Source organism: Leuciscus leuciscus, assembly GCF_965113295.1.
Source record: "Leuciscus leuciscus genome assembly, chromosome: 10".
Taxonomy (NCBI): Eukaryota; Metazoa; Chordata; class Actinopteri; order Cypriniformes; family Leuciscidae; genus Leuciscus; species Leuciscus leuciscus.
The window spans coordinates 43,438,809-43,463,509 of record NC_138734.1 but is presented as its reverse complement, the minus strand read 5'-3'; the positions used below and the strand labels follow the sequence as shown (position 1 = coordinate 43,463,509).

Below are 24,701 nucleotides of genomic sequence, written 5' to 3'. Positions count from 1 at the left end.
AAGTGTGTTGTAAAATATTTGAGAATATTGTTTTTTATACTCAGAACACACAAATACATGATAACAAATATATTTTATTTTCCCCACAAAAACAATGTACACCGTGTACATCCCAACCAACACAAAGTTGCACATACAGTGATCTACATACAAAACAACAGAAGAATTTACTGTATACAGTTACAGTAAAAAATAAATAAAAATAAAAATCCAATGTTGGCATCCATTGCTCCACTGAAGAGCTCACCTGTGGCCCTTTTATGCTAAAGCTCTGATTGCTAATTGTAAAACTGTGTGACGGGTGTTTGCCCATGTGATGAGTCAGTGTGCATATTTGAATGGCAGTGTGTTCCTTGTGAAAACAAGAGATTTTCTGCATGAAAATTGTGCCAAAAGCAGATAATTGTGTGTAGTGTTATGAGAAAAGTGTGTTTTAGAAGTACAATTTGAGTGTAAAGCAGGAATTGTGCTTGTAGTTTAGCAGAACTGGTTCAGGGGGTTGGTGAATGAGTTACATGTTGTGGTCATTGTGTCTCAAGTACCAGAAAATGTGTGTAAACAATTGAGAAAAACTGTAAAAAAGAAAACCTGAAATATCACATGGTCCTAAGTATTCAGACCCTTTGCTCAGTATTTAGTAGAAGTACCCTTTTGATCTAATACAGCCATGAGTCTTTTTGGGAAAGATGCAACAAGTTTTTCACACCTGGATTTGGGTATCCTCTGCCATTCCTCCTTGCAGATCCTCTCCAGTTCTGTCAGGTTGGATGGTAAACGTTGGTGGACAGCCATTTTCAGGTCTCTCCAGAGATGCTCAACTGGGTTTAAGTCAGGGCTCTGTCTGGGCCATTCAAGAACAGTCACGGAGTTGTTGTGAAGCCACTCCTTAGTTATTTTAGCTGTGTGCTTAGGGTCATTGTCTTGTTGGAAGGTGAACCTTCGGCCCAGTCTGAGGTCCAGAGCACTCTGGAGAAGGTTTTCGTCCAGGATATCCCTGTACTTGGCCGCATTCATCTTTCCCTCGATTGCAACCAGTCGTCCTGTCCCTGCAGCTGAAAAACACCCCCACAGCATGATGCTGCCACCACCATGCTTCACTGTTGAGAGTGTATTGGACAGGTGATGAGCAGTGCCTGGTTTTCTCCACACATACCGCTTAGAATTAAGGCCAAAAAGTTCTATATTGGTCTCATCAGACCAGAGAATCTTATTTATCACCATCTTGAAGTCCTTCAGGTGTGCTTTCATGTGTCTTGCACTGAGGAGAGGCTTCCGTCCGGCCACTCTGCCATAAAGCCCCGACTGGTGGATGGCTGCAGTGATGGTTGACTTACTACAACTTTCTCCCATATCCCGACTGCATCTCTGGAGCTCAGCCACAGTGATCTTTGGGTTCTTCTTTACCTCTCTCACCAAGGCTCTTCTCCCCCGATAGCTCAGTTTGGCCGGACGGCCAGCTCTAGGAAGGGTTCTGGTCGTCCCAAACATCTTCCATTTAAGGATTGTGGAGGCCACTGTGCTCTTAGGAACCTTAAGTGCAGCAGACATTTTTTTGTAACCTTGGCCAGATCTGTGCCTTGCCACAATTCTGTCTCTGAGCTCTTCAGGCAGTTCCTTTGACCTCATGATTCTCATTTGCTCTGACATATACTGTGAGCTGTAAGGTCTTATATAGACAGGTGTGTGGCTTTCCTAATCAAGCCCAATCAGTATAATCAAACACAGCTGGACTCAAATGAAGGTGTAGAACCATCTCAAGGATGATCAGAAGAAATGGACAGCACCTGAGTTAAATATATGAGTGTCACAGCAAAGGGTCTGGATACTTAGGACCATGCAGTTTTTCTTTTTTAATAAATGTGCAAAAATGTCAACAATTCTGTGTTTTTCTGTCAATGTGGGGTGCTGTGTGTACAATAATGAGGAAAAAAAAAGAACTTAAATGATTTTAGCAAATGGCTGCAATATAACAAAGAGTGAAAAATGTAAGGGGGTCTGAATACTTTCCGTACCCACTGTATAGTTCTCAGGGAGAAGTAAATATTTAATCTCCGTCATTGTCTTTTGATGAACGAAAACATGTTCTATCACAGTAGCTCAAAATTGATCAGAAATTTCTACTCTGCTTTGCTCTTTGCAAATTGTTTTTGTTCTTCCTCCTCCTTGTACCCTATTTTTACAGTACTGTACCCTGCATCTCACAAACTTGTCCTTTGTCTCTGTGATACTGTAATTCTTGCTTTTTGTTGATATGAACCTGCAACCAGTCAAAATCTATTGAGCAGTCAGTGCTGTTACAGTTTTTTCCAACTGCTTACACACGTTTTCAAAACTATGTCTCCTTTTTTCCTGCTTACACTCCTTTTTATAAGTGTAGCATTTTGATTGGTCGTGTTTGGAAAAGGAAAGCAAGTCACTTCCTGTTAGATTTTTGTGTTTTAGGTAGAGAATTGTGTGTAGTGTTTTGAAAAAAGTGTTTAATGCAATTGAAAACTGAGTCAAAGGCTGAGAAATAGCTTATTTTGTAAAGTTTTGCACTTTGAGTGAGAGGTTTCCAAAATCGTGTGACATGAAAAGATTTTGTGTGTAAGCAGTTGGAAAAAACTGTAACAAAGGGAAAGCACAATGTTCAGGGCCAAACAATTTGATAGGTATTTACTTGTGTAATTGGCATGATACATTTTTACCTGATAATAAATAAATGTTACATCTTGATTTATTCTGAAGTTTTCTGAAATCATTATTTTAGTAGACTATGAGGAAGCTGGCGCTACCGCAGCTCTGTGTCCAGGATAGATCAAACTAAAGGCGCATATGAACGGAGCAGTAGGCACGTCATCTGAAGACCTTTTCATTTCTGTCTATCACTGACTTGGCAAGTTGTAAGGAAGTGAGTAAATAAACGACACTTTTTTGTATGAGTGAGCAGAAGGCAACCGACTTAAGAGGCATTAGCAAACTCTACACTCTCTGACCAAGATCAGACTGGCGAGGCTGTGTCCGTGAAATCCACATAAACCTGGGGCGTGTGACTCTTTGTGGCATCGGAATGATCAATGAATGAATAATTGAAAGTATGGGATACTCAGAATAATCAAAGATCTAAATTAATTAATAATCAATATTTATGACTATTTTCTAATAAGAAACATGATCTAAATTTGATTATGATTTGAAATTGGAGTCAGATTAAGCGTAGAGCTAAAGTAATACTGAACTTCACTGGAGCACTGAAAAGACATACACGCATTATCCCTTCGCCCAGACCGTTGGATTCCGTCTTTGGGCCTTTACAATGTCATAAATCATGGTCTCTCACTGAGAGAAGCTGGGCAGAGAGTTCACCCCAATATAAACAGATCCACAGTGGCTTCAATTATCCGCACATTTCAGAGGGATAAACCTGTAAGTAACTATATCATTCTACTTCTACAATGAGAGTCCATGTTTGACATGGGTCTAGATTTCTACAGTAAATGTTCCTGCTTGTCCAAACATTTTTCAGAATTGAAGTTAGAGAACATTCAGGTGGACGAACAAGACTTCTTTCAATTGAACAAGAGCATGCCATTGTTAACATGGTGGTCCAGAACAACACCCTCCGCCTCAAAGAAATTCAGCAAAGAATAACACAGGACAATCAACTGTTCCACAATATCCACCAATGCAATCTCTCCACAATTGATCATGTTCTAAGGAGAAATGCAATCCGAATGAAGCAAGTATACAAAGTGCCCTTTGAGAGGAACTCCGTTAGAGTGAAGGAGTTGCGATTCCAGTTTGCTCAAGTGTATGCAACCCAATTACTGCACTTTTACTGTCAAAACAAAGATATATTTTTCCTGAATTTTAAGTATGTGTCCATAAACTATTCCATGCCACTGTAAGTGAAAAGATTTAGGCATATCTATGTATACTGCTGCTTCAAAGTGTGAACTCAAACTTCAGCAACAGTTTCACAGTAGTTTTGACTGCAATCAGAAGAGAAGAGGGAGAAATGTGATTGGCCAGTCAATGTCCCTGGCCAACGAGGAGGCAACAACACTCTCTGTGCCACAATTTCTACAACTGGTGTTGTGGCACACAATGCTATCTTGGGACCATACAACACAGCATGGCTTCTACATTTTTTAAACCTCCTCAATGAAATCCTCTTTCCGCAGGGTGATCAGGAGCAAATGGTGCGAAATTTTGTAGTTGTTTGGGACAATGTCCAATTCCACCATTCACTAGTTCGCACTAGTGCGAGAGTGGTTCACGAGTTCACACTTACATACAATTTTGAGGGAGTAAGATTTAATGCGTATTTGGCGTGCTGTCCGGAGGGAGGGCTCCGAGCTCGGAATTCAGCCCGAACCCAGAGCACTCCCCCCGCATGTAAGTGTTTAGAACTAGAAGTGTGGAGAAGGGGTGGTGGGGGGATGCTGCAAACTGTCAATGGATCGAGGTAAGACTGCTGAGTCTATATATACCCTCTTATCATTGATTGCTGTGTGAGTGCTCCACTCGTGTTAATTATCTGAATGTGCTCCTCCCGAACTTAGTTAATAAAACTTCATTTTGAGAATCACCCACATTTCAGGATGGTGTTCCTTCCACCATATTCTCCTTTCCTGAATCCAGTTGAGGAATTCTTCTCCTCTTGGAGATGGAAAGTACATGATCGCAACCCTTACAACCAAGTAAGTCTTCTTCAATTGATGGAAGAGGCCTGTGGAGATATTGGGGCACAAGCATGTCAAGGATGGAAACAGCATTCAAGGCGTTTTTTTTCCCACGATGCATGACTCGTGAAAATATTTGCTGTGATGTTGATGAAATTCTCTGGCCAGATGTAATTGAGAGGCATGATCAATAAATTAATTGATTCAATGAATGCAGTACATTTTTTTTTAATTATTATTATTTACCTATGTACTTATTTGCATCATTTTTATTTTTTTTTTGTGGGGTGACAACTCATTGTTATACACCTGAACTCCTCATTAAAGAACTTAATGAAAAACATGTATTTTCATTTATTTCTTTGTGTATCTTCAGCTGAATTTGTTATCAAATCAACAGAGAACACACATTTAGTTTTGATGTTACAGTTTTTTTCAATTGTTTACACGCAATTTTGAAAATCGGGTTCTTTTTTTCAAAACAGAATAACAATTATCCAAACACCACACTCAATTTGCATAATTCCTAGATTGTTTGCAAAATGACACACTTCAGTCAAAACATAAACACATATTTGTGAAAATGCTATTAGTTTTCATTTGACCAACACAGTCCTCAATGATCAGACACTATTGCAGCCAGTTACACACAGCTGTGATAAATATAAAACACATTTGTAAAAAAACTAATTTTAGGAAATAGCATGTGCTAGATTTTTGGCCAGACATTGTTATGTAAGGGATAATTTAGATGACAAAAAAAAAATAGTGACATACCCACAACATTCTTCATGATTAGTTTGAGATATAGGGAGAATGTACACAAATAGGCCTACTATAAACTTACAAAGCACTGCACAACACTGATGCTGTGACTGAATATTTCAAGTATTTATTTCAATACTTACACAGTATTTCTTACCATAATCAGTTACAGTAATCAACCAACAATGAAATCAATGAAACAAAATAAAATATGTAGACAAATAAAAATTACTGCATGAAGTACATACACTTCGACTCTGAAGAAAAACTACTGTAAAAGCAACAAGAATACTGTAACTATTCATCATCTCTCCGTCTGGCTGGATCAGGCCATAAGATTTCATCCACATCACAGGCTATGTCTTCAATGGCATAAGTCCTTCCCTACCTCTTCCTCTACCTAGGCCTCTTCCTCTACCTCCTTCTCCTCTTCCTCTACCTCCTTCATCTCCTCTTTGAGCTCCCCCTCTCATTCTCACTCTTCTTTTTCTTCTAGCTCCTTCCATCTTCGTTGAAGACAGGTGAATTCACCTGCTACCTTTTATAGCACACGTTTTCAAATTAGCACATGTGTGCTTCCACACCTGGTGGTTGTGTTTATCCAATTCATTCATTAGTGTGGTCATTGGCAATCCGGTGCTTTGTAATGACAAGGAAGTAACCTCACAATCCTTATCTGTGTCTAAGGTGTGAAAATGTGTGTAGAGTTTTACAAATCACTGTGTGTAATGTTTTGCAAAAAGGGTGAAGCAGACATTGTGTGTAATGTTGTGCAAATCTGTGGAGGTGTTTTGCTCCTTGGAGTAGAATTTTGCAAATTGTGTGGAAATTTTTATTTTTGTGTGTAAACAATCGTAAAAAACTGTAATAATGAATTTTAATAAATGCATTACTAGAATAAAATGCTGTGTTTCATTGTGCAGTGAATACTTAACTGTTTCGCCAACATAAGCGTGTGTTTAGTTTGCTGTGTTAACTGTTTTGAGAGCTGTTACCTGAGTTTGGAGAAATGTACCAAATTGATTGAGAAAAACTGTAAAGTTATGCACAATGTGTAGATGACTTTTAAAGAATGTTTTAAGATGGAAGCTACAAACAGAGAAGCCAAACAACTCACATTTGTCTGATATCATAATTTTTTAAATCAATTTTTTAATTATGATATTTTGAAGCATTTGTATATTTTTTTCTGCATTGATAGAATGTGATTTTATTAAATGTTTTACCTTATATCTTCAGTAGCCCGTGTTTATTCCTGGTTTACTTTGAGTCGTTGTAGTCTTGCTCCCAGATCTTCAATGTCGTTGGCAGGGTTATTTATCTCCTCCAAATGTTTTGGAAACTCGACACAGATTGTGTTGATTTCATCCCCTCGACGCGAGATTTTAATCACATTTCGGGGTAGTGGTGTAAATTGTCTGTGAGTCCACTGAGTCGTGATGTTGTTATATCTGTTGAGCAATGTCATCCACCTGATGGGATCCGCAGTGGGTCTGAAGACCAGAGCACATAGCTTTTCATAATCAGGTGGATAAACTGGACTATACACTTTGAAGAGAACATCAGGATTTGCATCCAGCTCAGCTTCTCTAATTAGTTTCCGTTCAGGGATACTCAAGCCTGAAACATCCCGCGTCCCGTACATGTTTCTGACCAGAGGTCGTTCTGCCATTTCTAGTCTGCGCTGGTGTTTGAGGATTGTGAAGCTCCTGTTTTAAACCTCTTGTTTACCAGCTCATCCTTATAAACCAGTATAGTGGAGATAGCGTGGGTGCTTGGGTGCGGCCGCCCCAGGCCCCCGTGCCAATTAGGGGCCCCTCAAACGCCGCCGATCTTGCGTCACTGGACAGGAAAGGTGTTCTTCTTGATAGCATTCACTGAAAAAAATTTGGAGTAGGATTTACTTGAAAAAAGCTTGCTAAGTTTTTTCACTCAGAAAATGCTAGTAAATTTACAAAGTTTGCCAAGTAAAAACCTAAACATATTTATCAGTAGCTTTAATTAGAAATCTTTAAGTTAAATTTACTTGGAATATGGAATTAAGTAAACTTTACTTAACCTAGTTAAGTGAAAGTAACAAAGATAATAAGTAATTTTAACTTGGCTAGTAAAAGGTTGATTAATATCGATTTGGTTGAAATTTCCTTTGCATTACATTTCACTCAAACAATAATATTGAATTATACCAGTCATTTATAGTATGTGCTTTGCTTAGATTATCTAAGTAACTTATACTACATCATGTCAGATGTTGAGACTCATATGAATGCAAAGACCTCAATACTTGGTAGACAATACACAGTGACGGTAACATTTGATGGATCATTTTTGTGTTTGATTGTGTCATTTTGAGCAGAAAATTTACTCGAAATGTCACAAAATGGCAAGTTACTAATCCTGACAACAAAAGCAATGATAAAACAGTGTAAATACAGCTGGAAAACAGTGAAAAATGAACCTCATTAATTATTCAAGGTCCAGTGCATGATGGGAACCCCAGTATCAGAAAAGTTGAGTAATTTTTACTTAATTTTATTGAGTAGATATTTACGCTTTCATTTCTACTCGCTTGAATTAAGTACTGATATGGAATTTACTTCGTTTTTTAAATTCTTGCCTGAACTAACTTTTTCATGTAAATGACATTGTTTTTTTTCAGTAGTATTTACTTCACCAAAAAATCATTTTTTACAGTGTTCTTCAAGCGCAAGACGCGAGAGAGCACGTCTGCATGCCCGCTGTTTTCTGTGCTGCGCACTCACAAAGCACGAAAAGAGCCGCCTCTCATATAGAGCACGGACACATACTGCGCTCGTTAAAATCACAAATGATTTACTTTTAGCTTCTGACCAAGGCTGTATCTCAATACTAGTTTTACTTGATCTTAGTGCTGCGTTCGATACTATAGATCATACATTACTCTTAGATCGACTACAAAATTATACTGGTGTTCAAGGACAAGCACTAAGCTGGTTCAAATCATACCTATCTGACCGCTACCATTTTGTCTATTTAAATGGAGAAAAATCGATCATAACTCCAGTAAACTATGGAGTGCCGCAGGGATCTGTATTAGGCCCTCTGTTATTTTCAATATATATGATGCCACTTGGAAATATTATAAGGAAACATGGAATTAGTTTCCATTGTTATGCTGATGACACTCAAATATATATTTCATCACGGCCGGATGAAAACGCAAAATTTTCCAAATTGACAGAGTGTGTTAAAGATATAAAAGATTGGATGACCCGTAATTTTCTTTTATTAAATCCAGACAAGACAGAGGTAATACTTATCGGTTCAAAAAACCGCCCACAAAACCTCGCACAATACAACTTTAACATCATAGGATGTCCTGTTACTTTATCCTCTACAGTAAAAGACCTGGGTGTTATACTCGATTGCAACCTGTCTTTTGAAAATCATATTTCATATGTTACAAAAACAGCCTTTTTCCACCTTAGAAACATTGCTAAGCTACGTAATATGCTATCAGTTTCTGATGCAGAAAAGTTAGTTCATGCATTCATGACCTCGAGACTGGATTACTGTAATGCTTTACTAGCTGGTTGTCCTGCATCCTCAATAAACAAGCTACAGTTAGTCCAAAATGCCGCCGCTAGAGTTCTTACTAGATCAAGAAAATATGATCATATAACACCGATTTTATCATCACTGCATTGGTTACCTATAAAGTTCCGTATTAATTATAAGGTATTGCTACTGACTTATAAAGCCCTAAACGGCTTAGCTCCAGTCTATTTAACGGATCTTTTATCACCCTATAATCCATCGCGCTCTTTAAGATCACTAAATTCAAGGCTTTTGGTCATACCTAGGATATCCAGATCCACCAAAGGAGGGAGAGCATTCTCACATTTGGCTCCAAAACTCTGGAATAGTCTTCCTGATACTGTTCGTTGCTCAGACTCGCTCTCCCAGTTTAAAACTAGATTAAAGTCGCATCTCTTCAGCCAGGCATTCATATAATCCTACAGTTCAAACTACAATCCGGCCTCTAGCTCATAAATGCCAGAGGAGAACTGGCCCCCGACTGAGCCTGGGTTCTCCCAAGGTTTTTTTTCTCCATTAGGTCACCTGATGGAGTTTTAGGACACCATTAGGTCACTTGATGAAGTTTTTCGGTTCCTTGCCACTGTTGCCTTTGGCTTGCTCAGTTGGGGATATTTTGGGGATATTTAATTTAATTTTATCAATCAATAAATTCCTCTTGAAACAAACTTTATTGTATTATTTTAATTTAATACTGTGAAGCTGCTTTGATACAATCTGTATTGTGAAAAGCGCTATACAAATAAACTTGACTTGACTTGACTTGACATACACAATTATATCTCATAAATGATGTTTTATAAACAAAGTTCGGGAGGAGCACGTTCAGATAATCAATCCAATCTACTTGTCATCAAACAATTACGTCTACTCTAATCAGCATGACAAGAAGCGCTCACCTAACATTCCTTGACAGTTTTTCAGCATCCCTCCACCACCCCGACTCCTCACTCTTGGCTCATTCTTTTACAGCCAGGAATACGGGGGGAGTTCTCTGGGTTCGGGCCGAATACCGAGCCCGGAGCCCTCTCCTCGGACAGCACGCCAAATACGCTTTTATTCTATCTGACTTATTTGTAAGTGTGAACTCGTGAATTATCCTTCTAGGTAATTTATAGCATCAAATAAACATGAATAAACATTAAAAGGATTGTTGTTTCAACCACGGAAATTCAACCTTTTTTCAAGTTCAAATATCCCCGTAAACAGTCCTGTCTTAAATGGTAAATGGTAAATGGTAAATGGACTGCATTTATATAGCGCTTTCACAGACCTATGGCCACCAAAGCGCTTTACACATTGCCTCACATTCACCCATTCACTCACTCATTCATACACCGACGGCGGTGTCAGCCATGCAAGGCGCCAGCCAGCTCGTCGTCTTGCTCATGGACACCTCGACACTTGGTCAAGTGGAACCGGGGATTGAACCACCAACCTTTCTTTCTTTAAATGGTTGAGAAAGAAAAACAGTAGCCTAAGCCTATGTCTATTGAATCAGTGCACTGACAGCATATACTCGCTGCTACCATTAATGTTGATCAGAGAACAAAAGAAAAAGAAAATCACTCACTGAACTTTTCTAACTTTAATTAGCTTAATATTTTATGTGCCTGTTGTTCGGTGATGACTGCTCCAACTGCAACATGCGACCTTGAGATGCGTTCCCTGTCAAACATAATTTATCCTTATTTTTGTAATTTTGTTAAACATTTTTTCTGGATTTCTTGACCTTTATATGATTATTTATTTATTTATTATTATTCGTATGCTATTCAATTAAATGTTTCACATTATATCTTCAGTAGTCCTTCTTATTCTTTTTCTGGGTCAACACGTGTCTCATGGTTCGTTTGTCCACATAACTCTGAAACTGTTATGTTATATGTTTTATTGTGTTTGTGTTCATGTTCCTGGTTTATTTGTCATTTCTCTTTGAACCCACATTTAATTAATCCCACATGTATCTGTGTATAAGTACTTCCTGTTTTGTTCATTCCTTTGTCGTTTCTCATCGTCAAAGGATAGAGAAGAGGAGAGAGAAAGAGCCAGAGAGTAAAAGAGACTGCGCAACTGTTACAATCTAATTTTATCCCTTTCTTGACCATGTCATAATATAATGATATGATATGAAATAATGATATGATATGAAAAATTTCAGTCTGGATTCAGGTCCCATCATAGCAAAGAAACTGCGCTTGTTAAAATTACTAATGACTTTCTTCTAGCTTCTGACCAAGGCTTTATCTCAATAGTTTTACTTGATCTTAGTGCTGCGTTCGACACTATATAGATCATAAAATACTCTTAGATCGACTACAAAATTACACTGGTATTCAAGGACAAAAGACATTAAGGTGGTTTAGATTGTATATATCAGACAGTTACCATTTTGTCTACTTAAATGGGGAAAAATCTGAGATAATGTCAGTAAATTATGGAGTGCCTCAAGGATCTGTGTTAGGCCCTCTGCTATTTTTAATATAAATGCTGCCACTTGGAAATATTATAAGAAAACATGGAACTAGTTTCCACTGTTATGCCGATGATACTCAGTTATATATTTCATCACGACCAGATTCATTCTCTAAATTATCTAAGTTGACAGAGTGTGTTAAAGATAGAGATGGAAAGGGTAATAAAATATTCTACTCAAGTAAAAGTACTATTACTTCAATGAAATTTTACTTAAGTACAAGTAAAATTACTGGTCTAAAAATCTACTCAAGTAAAAGTAAAAAGTATCTCATTTAAAATTTACTCAGAGTAAAAGTTACTCTGAAGTTTCTCACGGCATAATAACAGTCTCAGAAAATATCACGGTTTCACGACATCACGTATACGGTCTTAAACAATTATTAAATAAAGAAACGGCATTATTAAACTATGGTTATTATTATCAGAATGACAGTGAAAATGAATGAAAACAGGTGTTTTGGTTGAACAAATGCTTTATTATAACAAACTTGAAACTAATTGTTTGTTTTGTTTATTAAAAAATCAATAATACATCTAATCAACTAATTTCAATAATTGATTATGAATTAGATTAACATCTTATTTTTATCATTAATTTATTAAAATGTTTAAGATAATTCATTTCTTTTTATGATTTAATACAAATAAATATATTATCAAAAACAGTGGTAATCAAAAGAATATCTTAACATTTATATTACTTTAAAAAAAAAATTATTAAATGTAAAATTAGAGATTTTAAAATCCACTTAAAGAAGTAGAAGCACACACACACACACACACACACACACACACACACACACACACACACACACACACACACACACACACACACACACACACACACACACACAAACTACTCAATTACAGTAACGCAAGTAAATGTAATTTAGTTCCTTCCACCTCTGGTTAAAGATTTAAAATATTGGATGACCTGTAATTTCTTCTAATAAATTCAGATAAGACTGACGTATTACATATTGAACCAAAAACCTGTACACAGAATCTCTTAGAATATAATCCGTCCTCTACAGTTAAAGACCTGCGAGTTATATTAGACAGCAACTTTTTTTTCGAAAATCATATTTCATATGTTACAAGAACAGCCTTCTTCCACCTCAGTAACATTGCTAAGCTCCGGAACATTCACTCAGTTTCTGATGCAGGAAAGGTAGTTCATGCTTTCATGACCTCTAGACTAGATTACTGTAATGCTTTACTAGCTGGTTGTCCTGCATCCTCAATAAACAAGCGACAGTTAGTCCAAAATGCCGCCGCTAGAGTTCTTACTGGGTCAAGAAAATATGAACATATTACACCAATTCTATCATCTCCACACTGGCTACTTATTAAGTTCCATATCAATTACAAATTACATTGTTAGCTAACTGTGTTATTTGTATATGTATATGTCTATATGTATTGTGTAAAGCGCTATACAAATAAATGTGAATGGAACTGAATTCCATATGACTCCAGTCCAGTCGTAGTTAAGGGCGCTTCATTTGTTCATGATTAGTTCATATCTTCACTAATCATGAGTTCATGTTGAAGTAAGTATTATTTCAGGTACTGGTACATGATTTTTCATGTACCTTTATTGTAAAATGCTACCATGTTGGGATCAGTTTTTTTTAATGAATTCTGTCCTCAATACTAAAATTTCAGGTTTATTTTAGGTTATTTTAGTAATAGGCTATTACTAATATCTTTTAACTAAACACGTGAACACACACACACACACACACACACACACACACACACACACACACACACACACACACACACACACACACACACACACACACACACACACACACACACACACACACACACACAGGATTATATTTGTTAGATAGTTAGATTTGTTTTTGTAATCAAGACTTTAAGGTTTATATAGGCATTTATATGTAGAAATTATATAGAAATACAAGCTAATACAGAAATGTACTTTTTATAAACACACCCAGAGAAATATAATCTAGAGTATAAAGTGTGAAAGTTGGTTTAGTGATAGAGAAGATATTCATATTTTGTCTGCTTTAAATCTGGTCAGATCTTGAGGTCTTCATGGACTCCTGATGAAAACATGGTCTCTGAGTGGAAGAGATGAAAGTAATAAAATTATAGTCATGATCTCATATTATTATAGAGTAAACATTAATGGAAATATACAGAAAAACTGAATATTTGAATTATTAGATGATGAATGTTATTAGAGGATTAATCACAACTCTTACATGAACATAAACATGAATATATATATATAAAAAAAGTCAATATTTTTCCTACATTTTGTTTATTCATGACTAAAGTTGGGTTATTTAGCACAGTGATAAGTAAGACTTCCTTAAAATGGAAGCAGCAAACAGAAAAACCAAACAAACAACTAAACTCACTGTCTGGAAAAACTGATTAATGCATGACATTATGAATAATTTGTACAATATTTTTTGTACCTTATGGTTATAGCTGCTCTTCTTGTGTCTTTTCACATATGGAGATTTTGCAAATTTGGCAGCGCTTCATCATCATCGTCATCATCAGTGTCATTAATATCATGCAGATTATCTGGAAAATCTTGGAAAGTCCCCTCAATGGTAATCTCAAATCTTGGTGGCTGTGTTTCTTTTCGAATCCAATCAGGGCTGAGGTTTCCATATGCCTCTCTAATCAATCTTATCCAGTCGTTGACATCTGCAGTGACTCTGAAGACCAGGCTGTGTAGATACATCATTGTTTGTTCATTTCTTGGATCATACAATTTGAAGAGAACATCTGGATTGTTGAGCAGATTATCTTCTCTGATTTGTATTAGTTCTTGATCAGTCAATGTAAGTTCCCTCCTTAGGTACATTTTTCTGACCAGACGTTGTGCTGCCATCTGTTCTGATTGAGTTTCGTCATCAGTGTCATCAATGGTATTAATCTCATGCAGTTTATCTGGAAAATCTCTCATAAATTCTCTCAAATTCTGCCAAGTCCCCTCGATGGTAATCTCAAATCTTGGTGGCTGTGTTTCTCTTGGAGTCGAATCAGCTCTGAGGTTTCCATATCCCTCTCTAATCAAACTTATCCAGTAGTTGACATCTACAGTGGGTCTGAAGACCAGGCTGTGTAGATACATCATTGTTTGTTGACCTCTTGGCAAATACAATTTGAAGAGAACATCTGGATTTGTGTGCAGCCTATGTTCTCTGATTTGTTCTAGTTCTTGATCAGTCAATGTAAGTTCCCTCTTAAGGTAAATTTTTCTGACCAGAGGTTGTGCTGCCATCTCTAGTCTGCGCTGGTGTTTGAGGATTGTGAAGCTCCTGTTTAAACCTCTTATTCACCAGCTCACACTTATAAACCCCAGTGATTGCACAAGCCAAACAGAAGACGATAGCAACTATTGTTCAGTCCAGCACATATTTGATTCGGTTTCCAGATCAACATGTCACTATGGTTTGGCCACTTAACTCTAAAACTGAAACCATAGTGATTATGGTAATACAATAGTACTATAGTAGTGAATGATAATCATATTCATCTATCATGTGAACTATAATCCAAAGCACTTCAAAGAGTACTGTGGTAATGCCACTGTACAGTATATAGACAAAGAAAAAACATGTTAAAATATCTTGACCGCGCGCAATAATCATCCTGTTCCCATGAGTTTTTCAGCCATTTGTTTGATTTCACGAGTTCACACTTGAAGCGAGGCTACATGAAGCAAGAGCATTTCTTTTTTATAAATAGAATTTATAGGAAATGTCTTTAAACCGACTTCTAAACAAAAAAAGATAATTTGTTGTAAGATGTAAGAAAAATTGTTTGTTGTTTCAGGAAATCTGTCACCTTCGTTGTGATAACTTTCAAGTTAGAAGAGAGAAAAAAATCAAAAAGCTTTCAACATTTTCAACTCATTTCTCTGGATGCAGACAAACAAATAAAGTTGATATGAACACAATTAATGATGGAAACCGGCACAACAACATTCAGATGAGTTTCATACCCTCATGAAGAGTAGCTCCCTTTCAGCTGATTTACTGTAAAGTTCATTAAAGAGAAGTCAGGAGACTCAACAGCAATCTTAGTGCAGTAACAGCCTCAAACTATTGCTTTACAGGTGTGGAAACAAGTACAGCTAATCTACTGGAATGAGGAAAGACAATCTCCAAAACTGTGTGCTGAGATTTATTAAAAATAAGCATTGCATTTTCTTACAAACTTGCAAAAAGTGTAGAGGATAAAATACAAATGAATTGAGTAAAGTTTAAGTCAGGCTAAATAAAGTTCAGAGCTGCTTTTATTAAGAATCAAACTCTGAAAATGTTGCACGGCTGCTACATGAAAGCATAAATGATCCGGTTATTAATTTTTCACACTGATTTTCATAAGTGAAGTCATACAGAAGCGGTCACATGTTGTGTGTTTCCCTTTATAGAATCAAATATCAAAGATGCTCATTTACGTAAAGTTTAAAGTCTGATATGTTGAAGAAAAGGAGTGTCTTTATTATAATCATCATCATCATTATCATAATCTCAGAATTTCTGGCTGCTGATGGGACTGAAGGGTTTGGAAGTTTCCTCGGCCATGAACGCCTCAATCTCCTCCACGGTTCGAGGAACGCAGGTCAGAAGCTCCACGCCGTCAGCCGTCACAGCGATATCATCCTCAATGCGCACCTGAGACACATATATACTGTATGTATAATGTATGATTTATATGCATACAATCATAGCGTATAATATGATATATTTACGAATCATCAACAAAATTATTAGCAAAATTATGTGAAGTTAAAGGAAGGACCACTTATGAATTGATGTAAATTCGTAAATCTCCATCAAGTGAATCTAACCATCTAACTATCTAATCTAATTTCTTTCAAACAAATCTTTCTAACAAATCTTTCTTTCTATCTATCTGTCTTTCTTTCTTTATAACTAATCTTGATGATCCATCCATCCATCCATCCATCCATCCATCCATCCATCCATCCATCTATGGTCATGTTAAAACATGCTAAATCATAGCAATGTGGTAAACCATATAGAAACATGGTAAATTATGTTAAACCATGCTAGAACTTTAAAACTTTAAACTTTCAAAGTTTCAAAATTTCTGGCCAGGCTTTTTTAAGCCAACTTAAAGTTTGTCTACAAACTTTACCTTCTAGTTGAAGATCTGCTATTCCTGCATTCATCACATCAACTTCCTCTCCCACTTCTACATCGACATGCAGATTTTCCCGAAACTCATCACAGAATCTGTTCAGTTCAGTTTCATCACCAGAGAGACTCAGTATATACTTTTTATCTTCATGTTTGTAATTCCACTGAACAGAGATGTTTCGATAAAATTCTCGAAGTATTCTCATCCAAAAGCCTTCATTCGTGGATCTGAAGACCAGACAACTCAGACGTTCCTCTTGAAAACATTTGAAGACAATATCTGGGTGTCGCTCCAACTGTTGTTCTCTGTATCTCTTTTTTTTCTTTTTTTTCCCTTTTCTTTCTTTGTTCCGCACTTTCTTCTGGGTATTCTACAAATGTCATCCCGTCATACATGTTTCTGATTTCTCTTGCCATCTCTAGTCTGCGCTGGTGTGTGAGGATTGTGAAGCTCCTGTTTAAACCTCTTGTTCACCAGCTCACATAAACCCTAGTGATTGCGCAAACCGAACAGAAGACGACAGAAACTGTTGTTCAGTCCAGCACATATTTGATTCATTGCCCAGATCTACACGTGTCTGTCTGGACTGGTTGTCCACATGATTCTGAAACTGAAACCATGGTGCATATGTAATACCATGGTGTTTTAATACTGTATTTGCCACAAAATGATAACCAAAAACATTCATGTCATCTACAGTAATCCAAAGCACTGCAATAGGACAATTATAGGAGGATAGGATAGGCTTTTTACACACGTTAACCCGAGACATTCTAAACCCATCTAAACTTTTTCATGTTTCTCACTGTTCAGTCTTTATTCTGCATGGGGTTTAAATGGGTTAATGAATCCTGGATTTGTTTTGAGTTTGTCTGAAAGTCCCAGATATTGATTGATTGAAAGAGGAAATGGACAAAATCCATTTTATACATTTCAATTTCAAGTTTGAAATGAACTTTTTAAAAAGGCCAATTTGGCTACTAAATTTTTAAGTTACTGGCCATTCAGAACTTCTACTAGCCAAAAATAAATAAATAAATAAACCAGATTAAATCACAGCTTATCTATCTATCTATCTATCTATCTATCTATCTATCTATCTATCTATCTATCTATCTATCTATCTATCTATCTTTATACAAATATAAATATAAATATAAAATATTATATATTTTGTCATCCAGCATCTCCTTCCTTCCTCTTTCATCCTGATCCTATTCACCAAAAATGTGTTTTAGCTGGACAGATCAATACAGTACAAAGAACGTAAAAAATATAGGAAAATAATATATTTTCTGTTAACCAAATGCCTTTTAATCTTCGCTATTGCTTCAACACAAATGAACAAGCGCGCCGTTATTTGTTGTGTAGTGACGTGTGTGTTCAAGTACGCCAGATATGAGCAGATTCTGCGCATGCGCTGTATTTAATATATCATGAGGACTCACGAGTTGAGTATTTGCGCTTAATCTGCGCAGATTTGTCTTACAGGAACTTCCCCAGCAAAGTGAGTATATATAAGTAACACGCCAAAATGGCCTGTGATTTGACAGCGTTTCCTGCCACCGCTGATTTTTACCTGAATTCGGCGGGTGTTAATTTCAAACCCTGGACAAGATGAATCACATTTGTGTTCATGCCATTTAAACAACACAAAGACAAATAGGCAGTTTTAGCATAAAACCCCCACATTCATTCCAATGCATTCCCTTTACTTTCATTAGGTCACATATAGCCTACTTATGTATTCAATTCTCAAAATCATTTGATATAAGTATGTATTTACTAAAGCAACAGACACAAGCTTTTGAGGCAGTTTGTATGTATTTAAACTGACAAATAAAAGTTCATCAAAATGTCTGAGCTTAAATAAAATACTTGTAATGTGTAATTAAAGATTGTGGCTTTCAATAATGGTCAAGTATAAAATACAGTGACCCATCGTGAATCAGTGTCACAGTGAAATAAATGATGAGTAAAGGTTGAAAATGCAGCAGTTTAGGTTTTATTTTACAATGAACTCACAGAACAATACATGTATATTGGAGATAGGTTATGTTTCATTGTGTTTGTGTTCATGTGTTTCCTTTTGTTCAGTTCGTTCCTATAGTTACTAAATTCTCTTTGTTCCCACATTTAATTATTCCCACATGTATAGTTCAGTTCTCTGTATAAAAGTTCATTCGTTTGTTGTTTCTCATCGTCATAGTGGTAAGAGTTTCTTCCTTTGTGTATTCTCATTATTATTAAAGTGTTTATCTTGGATTACTGGGATTACAGTTTTTCTCGATTGCTTAAACACTATAACCAGGCCTTTGAACTAAAATTTCAAAACCATAATGCCATTTATCAAAAAGCACACCCATTTCACTAAACTATAAACACTATTCCCTGTTTTGACACATGAGTCAGATTTGTTGAACTGTCACTGCAAAACTCTACACACAAATTGCTTAGACCATGTTGTCATTTAGAAAGCACTAGCATTCAATACTGTTCACTCAAGTCAGCACAGCTTCAGCTCAGTTAGACACAATTATCCAGATGGAAACACTAAGAGTCAAAATTTAACACACATCAATCAGAACCTTCAATAGATATATAAAAGGGCCCAAATCAGTTTATTGAGTTTTGGAACAATGGATCCAGAAAGACATGAAGGAAGAGGGATAAGAATGAGGAGGAGGAAGGGCAAGGACAAGAAGACAAGCAGTCTCAGATGAAATTCAAGCCACTCTAGTTGCCCATGTCTTTATTTACATTTACATTTATTCATTTAGCTGACGCTTTTATACAAAGCGACTTACAATTGCTATATATGTCAGAGGTCGCACGCCTCTGGAGCAACTAGGGGTTAAGTGTCTTGCTCAGGGACACATTGGTGTCTCACAGTGGATTCGAACCCGGGTCTCTCACACCAAAGGCATGTGTCTTATCCATTGCGCCACCACCATACCTTTATCAATGGTATGACTATGAGGGAGGCTGGGCTACGAGTAAGGCCAAATTTGAGTCGCTTTACCGTCGCCTCGAGAGCCTTCAGGGAGGTGTGGTGGCAAACAAAATTCTATCACTGAATAAGAGACAAACATTTCCAATAGTCTTTGATGAGGTTTATTTTCTTGCAAGAAAAGGCCAGCAGTCGTACAGTCAGACAGTGTGGCTGCAGTGTGACAGTGAAGGGAGGGCATCCTTTCTCCTTTATAGTCTTGACTCCCAGAATGTTATCTTTCTAGGCAAATGATGGTATTTCAACCATATGTGGAACATTGCAACTCTTAGACGTGTCCATCATATTGTATCCTTGAGTGGAGGCCCTCCTGTTACGTCCCAACACTCTTTACCATTCCAATACAATTTGAATACCATATTAGAAAAAGGTTTGTGTGTGCTCTTTTACTGTCATATGTTGGTCGAGCCGATCTCATGAAAGTGCGTATCTATAGCACAAATGATAATATCTCGTATCATTTATACGCCAAAACGAGTTTTAGCGTAAATATGGTACGCAGTTTTCGCGTGCATATGATACGCACTTTATGGCGTGTAATATGCACGCCCTCCTCACCCCTAATCCTACCCAAGGGGTTTGCAAGCAGTGCGTATCATTTGAACGCTAAAACTCGTTTTGGCGTATAAATTATACGAGAATTATCATTCGTGCTAGATACGCACTTTCATGAGATTGTGTTGGTTGGTCACACACATCTTACTATAAGTAAATATAAAAAAAAATGTAGAGGAGAGAGTAAAAAAAAAAAAAAGAGTAAAACAGGAAAAAATAAATAAAAAATTTGTGTGTGTGTGTTTTATGTGTATGATTAAAAATGTGTCAATGTATCCATTGGTTGTGTCTTTTGTGTTCATCATGTGAAAAGGTTTGTGATGGGGGAACCACAAGCAACATAACTTACCAGTTTTGGAAATGTTGTTTTGAATTTATTGCACCAGTGTGTTAGAGTTAGACTATGTTGTAGTGTGTGTGATTTTGAGGGCTTGTGTGTCCTGTCTGAGGGCAAAGTTGGGTTTTTCAGCAAGAGTGAATGGTTTTGAGTGTAGAGCTTCATTTTGACCTGAAAATAGGATGTTTGGGGAATTGGGTGAGACGTTATGGATTTGTGTTTACTGTTTTGAGAATATGAGGCATAGTTTCAAGAAATGTGTTTAAGCAATCGAGAAAAACTGTAAGACACAGTCTTAACATAATGGCTTTTTTTTACGCAACTGGCCCCTGGATATAATTAAATAACTGTACACAAAATATTGATTTGAGTTTTAATATTTTATCAGGTCACCAAATGCAAAACTTCCACAAGGAATTTTTTTTCAAGCATACACACCATGGAAAATATTCATTGTAGTATAAAGTGTGACCGATTTCACAGTTTTGTCACAGTTGTCTATCTTGAATATAACAGAAAAGAGAAATACAAGAAATGTATATTTGGTCTGCTTTAAATCTGTTCAAAAGCGTCAGATCTTGAGGTCTTCAAGGGTTCTCGTCAGGTGAAAATACGAGCTCTGTTTGGAAGAGATTAAACAAATAAACCACTTCTCAGTAAAACAGAACAGCTGTTTTTATGAAATAACTCGTACACATTAATAACAGTGATTCATACAGAACTTAGTCTTCTTTAAGTATGATGTGAGTTTTCTCAGCATTCATTTAACTTCTTGAATATTTCTGGTGCATGGTGGCAAAACCACATTTTGTTAATTTGTGACTAAAGTTTGAGTGGGGAGAACAACTTTTAGAGACACTTTTAATATGGACAGATAACAGATAAACCAAACAAACACCACTTAACACTTAATTCATATTTGTCTGATATGAATACGATTATTTTATGAAGATTTTGAACCATTTCTACAATATTTGCTGTTTTGAAAGAATATGATTGTATTGAATGTTGTACCTAATGTTTGTCTCAGCTCTTGACGTTGTTGTCTGAGTCTTCTGTTTTCTAATTGAAGATCTGTCATTCTTGCAATCAGCGCTTCATCTTCCCCCATGGCATCGCCATCCAGATTTAGTTGAAACTGATCACAGAATCTTCCCAATAAATCCGCTATACCAGAGAGATTCATCACATGCCGAATCGGCTGGTTAACCACATGTTTGAAAGTCCACTGAGAAGAGATGCCAGGATAATGATATCGAAGTATTCTTATCCACCAGCTGTCATTCGTGGGTCTGAAGAGCAGAACATGCAGATGTTCTTCACAAAAAATTTGGAAGAGAATATTTGGGTGTTGGTTCAGCTGTAGTTCTCTGTGTGCTTTTCTTTCTCTTTTTTCCCTGTTTGTTCTTTCTGTTATATATTCTCCTTGTCTTTCTCTAAATTGAAAATTGTCATACATGTGTCTGACTACTCCTGTTGCCATTTCTAGTCTGCGCAGGTGTTTGAGGATTGTGAAGCTCCTGTTTAAACCTGTTATTAACCAGCTCACACTTATAAACTCTAGGGATTATCCCCTAGTGATTAGATTAATTTCTCAAGTTACATGTATCCATGGTGTCTGCGTCCACCGGAGGTCTGAAGAGCAGAACATGCAGACGGTCTCGTCTATAAACTCTGAAGAGAACATCTGGATGCTTCTGTGTCTCCTTTCTTCCCTTTCAGTCATACTTCTAACATCTGATCCTTCATGTCTCTGGCATTTTGTATTAATGGTCATGTATAACATACAGTGACCCATCGTGAATCAGTGTCACAGTGAGATTTAAATAAATAATGAGTAAAGGATCAAAACGCAGCAGTTTAGGTTTTATTTTTACAATGAACTCAGGAACAGAAAACTATAACAGAACAATACATGTATATTGCAGATAGGTTATGTTTCATTGTGTTTGTGTTCATGTTCCAATGTTTCCTTTGTTCAGTTCGTTCCTATAGTTACTAAATTCTCTTAAGTATTCCCACATGTATAGATCAGTTCTCTGTGTAAAGGACTTCCTGTTTTGTTCATTCGTTTGTCATTTCTCATCGTCATCTGTAGTGGTAAGAGTTTCTTCCTTTTCTCATTATTATTAAAGTGTTTATCTTGGATTACCTGGATTAATTCCACCATATACTTTGTGCATCTGTTCAAAATCTGCATGTAAAATATTTTTACTGTGTCACTTTTTATTTACATGGATTGCATCACTCTATCAAGAGGTAATACATAAGGAACTTGCGATTAAAAAAAACATAAGAACATTATCAAAATATTATGAGACCGGGGCTAGTTGTCCCAGAGGGAAACTCTACAGGACTATCTCAGTATGAAGTATCATATTAATATTGATATCATATTAAATAAATGCTTGTTTTCACATGTTGTGTTAGTAATAGACTATTATTTAGTAATACACTATTACTAATAGCTGTTGTGTAAAATAAGTACATAATAAAACTACACTGACACGGATGGATGGATACAGTGTGACATCATATCCTGTCACTGGGGTGTCCTGCAAAAAAGCTTACAGTTTTTCTCATTTGCTAAGACTCGCTTAATGAAACTGGGATCCACTTGAACTTCATCCTCACATTCTTAACACAGCAGAAGTCTTCCCTGGCAAATGTCTTAACACTTTTTCATTTGTTTCACACATTTTTCACACCCTTTTGTCAAAACATTTATCACAGATCTCACTGAAAGACCCCAAACTCTATTGGATGAACTTGAACAAAAGGAAAGCATCTATTCACAGCTGATAGAAAGTATATGCATAATTATGAATCTCTAATGCACCTGTGTGAAACTTCAACTCTTCAATCATTAATCAGTCCTCAGTCATCGATAAAAGATGCTTGATATTTGCAAGCATGGATCATAGAGGCCAAAGGCACATTATTATTGACCATGTGATCAATCATGGCTTGTCCTGTAGAGAGGCTGGACGAAGGGTTCAACACATTCTGAGTCGAAACACGATGGCATCTCTCAGGCTTATTCAGAATGAGAACAGTTACTGTACGCCATGGTGTATTTCAGCTTTACTGTACTGATGCAGGACAATCTGTCTACAGTAATGCAGATGTTTCATCAATCCCATTTTTGTGACTGTTGAAGGGCCAGTTGTTCAAAGGTAAGCTGATCGGATTTTGGTTATCGGATTGGATCAAATCTTGAAAATGGGTTGTTCAAAAGGGAAAGAAGGAATCTGAAATCAGATTAGATCATGGAATCCAATCCTAGTTTTAATCTGGATCAAACCTTCAGTTTGTGTTGTTCAAAAATTGTCAGTAGGATTTGGATAACTTTGATCCAAAAAAAACAGGATTATCCTGATCCCAACAGGGGTAGGATTTCAAGGTGGATTCCAGGAAGAAAATGCAGTAAAACTTTGGTCAAATTGGTCAAAAATACAACATTTGTATCATGTAATATACACACACACACACACACACACACACACACACACACACACACACACACACACACACACACACACACACACACACACACACTCATATTTTTATTTTGCTTTTGATTAGCTTAACTGTTAAAATAATACATTAGAAGTAGACATTAGGCTATATATTAAGCCTTTCGGTAGCCTACTGTAAAGTAAAAAAGAGATTTGGCGCCATTAAATAATCCCCAAACAGCTGTAAAAATCAAACAAAAATATTAGGCTATATTTAATTCAAAGTGTGTTATCACTGTTTCTAAACTACATTGGCACAATCATAAGAGATGAACCAGTCAAAAGATTTTTGCAAGCGAACGTTTTTTGGTGAACGCTATACAAAACTTTTCTGAGCGAACGCAAAAGCATATATATAAAAAAAAGCATATACCCTATCTCATATTTTTTACATGACCATGTCCCTTTGGGGGTTCCGTAGAGCACCAGTAATCCAGATTTGGTAATCGGAAAATGTTTACATCCAGATCAGGGTGATCCAATCCAGTTTTGCTTTGAAAAACCGGCACAAAAGTAAGATGGATTAGCTGATCCTGGACTGTCCAGTCTGGACTGTCTGTACAATGTTTTGTACCTAACTTGGAGGTTCTAGGGAGTGGATGCCCCTTTCTTTTATTTTTTTGTAATTATTT

General features: G+C 36.6%; 1 protein-coding gene and 2 long non-coding RNA genes across 6 annotated transcripts in view; all 3 read right to left on the bottom strand.

The window, feature by feature from the left end:
• The window catches only part of LOC309507917 (uncharacterized protein), an 87,619-nt gene extending 80,446 nt beyond the window's left edge, over positions 1–7,173 (bottom strand). For 2 of the 4 annotated variants that reach the window (XR_014209295.1, XR_014209296.1), the window contains exon 1: positions 6,656–7,172. The gene's annotated coding sequence lies outside the window, so the exon portion shown is untranslated. Of the gene's footprint in view, positions 1–6,655 lie in introns of all 4 variants that reach the window. The other 2 variants (XR_014209297.1, XM_082182373.1) reach the window with 2 other exon arrangements.
• Positions 7,174–12,061: 4,888 nt separating this feature from the next.
• Positions 12,062–14,066, bottom strand: LOC309507945. Its single transcript, XR_014209302.1, has 3 exons — positions 13,943–14,066; positions 13,268–13,579; positions 12,062–13,199 (listed from the first exon to the last, which is right to left on the bottom strand). It is a non-coding gene; the product is annotated as an uncharacterized lncRNA (long non-coding RNA).
• Positions 14,067–15,649: 1,583 nt separating this feature from the next.
• Positions 15,650–17,438, bottom strand: LOC309507951. The gene is made up of 2 exons (XR_014209310.1): positions 16,647–17,438; positions 15,650–16,159 (listed from the first exon to the last, which is right to left on the bottom strand). It is a non-coding gene; the product is annotated as an uncharacterized lncRNA (long non-coding RNA).
• Between the last annotated feature and the right edge of the window lie 7,263 nt (positions 17,439–24,701).